This window comes from Frankliniella occidentalis, unplaced genomic scaffold (assembly GCF_000697945.3).
Source record: "Frankliniella occidentalis isolate FOCC.00 unplaced genomic scaffold, Focc_3.1 Scaffold222, whole genome shotgun sequence".
Classification (NCBI taxonomy): Eukaryota; Metazoa; Arthropoda; class Insecta; order Thysanoptera; family Thripidae; genus Frankliniella; species Frankliniella occidentalis.
Window position 1 is genome coordinate 38,132 of NW_026267348.1, and position 3,365 is coordinate 41,496.

The 3,365-nt window shown below is 40.4% G+C and overlaps 1 pseudogene; it reads left to right on the forward strand.

The window, feature by feature from the left end:
* The first annotated feature begins 42 nt into the window (after positions 1-42).
* Positions 43-2,814, forward strand: LOC113216763 (KRAB-A domain-containing protein 2-like; annotated as a pseudogene).
* Positions 2,815-3,365: the final 551 nt, after the last annotated feature.

Here is a 3,365-nt window from a genome sequence, read left to right on the forward strand (position 1 = left end):
GTGGTGCAGTTGTGTTGAAAATGGCAGAAATGGCAGACCTCGCCGAACTGCCGCCAAACCGTGCAAAATTTGAGGAACGACTTCTGGCGATAACCACCAAGAAAGCAGGCAATGCGAAGTACCTCAGCGAGGAGAAATATCTAGAGGTAATCAAAGAAGTGAAGGGGGCATTGGAGAAAGAAGGGAAGGGGCTGATCAAGAAGGAGCGTGACCGCCTCAAGAAGTACGCCGCGAAAACGATGGGAGCAGGGAGCAGAGGAGTACCTGGTGGAACGCGGAGACCACAAGAAGTATTTCGTGAGTAATGAGCGGATGTACGACGCCCTCCTCGAAGTACACTTGCAAGTAAGTCATGGTGGCAAAAACCGCATGTTGCCAATTATTGGGAAGAAGTACAACAACGTATCCCAAGAGGCCACCCTCCTCTTCCTGTCCCTTTGCGGCATTTACGTTGCCAAAGAAAAAACCTAAGAAGAGGGGCATTGTCGTGAAACCTATGGTGTTCCAAGAAATGAACCAAAGATGCCAAGTAGATTTAGTCGACATGCAGAGCCACACCGACGGCGAGTACAAGTTTATCTTCGTTTACCAAGACCTCTTGACTAAATTCGTGATACTGCGTCCGATGAAGAGGAAGACTGCAGAGGAGGTAGCCGACAACCTACTGGACGTCGGTGCTGCAGTCGGACAATGGGAGAGAATTCGGCAATCTGATTGTAGAAATGACGGTATGTAAGCTCCTACTCGACCTTATTCGTGACCTTAACTGTCTTCCTTAACATTTTTAGGCCAAGTGGGAGGATGTCAAAATCGTCCACGGCAAGCCACGGCACAGCCAGCCCCAGGGCTCCGTCGAACGGGCTAACCAGGGCGTGCAGGATATGCTTACGGCCTGGATGATGCAGCACCGCTCCAGGACGTGGGCCGAGGGACTTCGCTTCGTACGGTGACGTGACGAAGTTTTCAGGTTCGTTAATAAGATATCGTGTTAGTTTTTAGGCCCCCGACGGAGGAGGGGTGCCTATTGCTTTCGCCCGAAAGTTTTTTTCTTTTTATTCTTGACGATGGCCCCGTATGGCAGAGCCAATCGTGCCTGAGGGATTTTAACGAAATTTGAAAAAAAAATAGTACAGAAAATTAGAATTTTTTTGAAATACGTTTAGTATAATTTTGTCTGATGAAATTTGAGAAATTTGAGTTTGCATCCACGTGTTTCCATGGAAATGACGAGCTGAGCAGCAGGCCGAGTCGAGCCAGGGAAATTTCGGCCAATCACAAATTTGCGCGGGAAAGTTTGACCAATGGAATCGATCGCCTGTTGCTTTGTACAACCCAACCCAAAAATTATTTGGCCCTGGCGTCGATTCGGTAGTCGCGTTTAAATAATACTATCGTGCCTCCGTGTATGAAGATGCAACACAGACGCCGTTTTGAACGCGGCCGCTAAGCGCTAGCCACGGGTTTGATTGTTGGCTGGGAGTGTAGTTCCGCCTTGTAATAATTTCGTTTGAAAAGGGGCGGAAAGTATACTGATGCAGCCAACATATAACGGAAAATATATATTACGTTTTTACCTTATTTAAGATTATAAGTGTCAACATACAATATAGAACACGTCTAAATGTGTACGTGTTTTTAATATATTAAACACTTATCAGTGATCTCTTATCTGACGCTGTGTTAGTAATATTTTCAAAAAGTTCACGTTCCTTGTCGTGAATGTCATGGCGGTGTTCATTTGAGCAAGCTAGCTTTGCAAACGATCAGCATACTAAACTTTGAAATATTTCTAATAGACAAATTGTTGAGAATTTTCAGTGTACAGGAAATTTACCACCGTACGTATAGATATTTTTGGTAAATCATTTAACTAAATCTGATCAACATAGGTTTTCTAGATATTTGGCTGCAGTGTACATCAAAATCAGTAACTACCAATGTAATGTATATATTGGAATATTGTATGTATATATACATGCCAATGTTCACGTCAAAATCTAAGGGGGCCGTTAACGCGTTAGCGTTAGAATTTTTTAAAATTGTGAACATGAACTTCTATTTTCATAGATTAACACTAAATAGCATTCGTAAAGGTCCGATATCGTTTTCATCGTCTTCTTCACGTTTTTCTGATTCTAACAATACCAAGCTTGACTCCAACAGATGCGCTATAACATTAGGTAGGTTATTGGGGCTCTGGAGCGCTAGCGGGTGCTCTGAAAAACATTTGAATGTTTGTCGTAGTCCGTGGCAGCCATCTTCGAACTTCTTCTTGTTCTTCTAACCGCCAAAATTACTCATTCCCTATGGAATTCCGGGTAATTTCCAGATGGATCTCGGTTTTCCATATTTTTGTGATGGTATTGTGTATCTTACTTGATAATTATTACAGAGATTCGTTCTGACATCTAACACTCCCAATCCTTCTATGCGTAGTCTGCAACAATGTCATTCTGCACATTTCTTTTTAGAAATGAATCCAAGGTTTTAACTGTGTCTTAATTACTTTAGAATACAAAGGTGTAAGTAAATAAATTTTTAAAATGATTTTAATATAGCAACTTACTTTACTTTATTTTAGCAAACTTTGAACACACACCATTTATTTGATAGTACAATGAAGAAGTTTTCCTTCAGACCAAAGATTTAGTTGACGCTTGAGTAAAGCTACACTTAAATAAAATAAAAGTTGATTACATTCTTGCAAAAGAAACAGATAGGCACAAAGTCAAGAAAAGTTCCTGGAAGGTGCAAATCCTGAAAAACGATGTAAATGGGGAGCAGCACTTATGGATTTATCTAAGAGTCTGGTAAGATCGAATAGTCTTTTGCTAAACTTTCTAAATCTATTCAAGAATGGATAAAGCACCATTGCAAACAATTTTACGGGCAGTCAAATTTTAAGTTCATGCCAAGATCAGAGATCTTTTTACACAAGAGGTCATTTTATGGTAAAAGTCAGACAGATATAAACTCTGAAAATTATAGAAGACAAGCGATAGGCAGGAGCAGGGGCGCAAATTAATCAAGCTCCAACAGTCAACTTTACACGATCAGAGATCTTTTCACACCAGAGGTCATCTTATTGTAAAAGACAGACAGATAAAAACTCTGAAAATTATAGAAGACAAGCGATAGGTAGGAGCAGAGGCACAAATAAATCAAGCTCCAAAAGTCAGCTTTGTAATTTCCTAAAATTATCTGAAATTCTGAGAAACTGATTGGCTTACAAATTCAAACATTTCAGAAAATGTGTTAAAACCTTTTAAAAGACATAAAAATTACTCACCAAAATATTTGCCTTGTTTTTCTTGGGTTAGGAAGAGAAGACAAGACATTTTTATTTTTTTCCTTCTTAAAGCCCC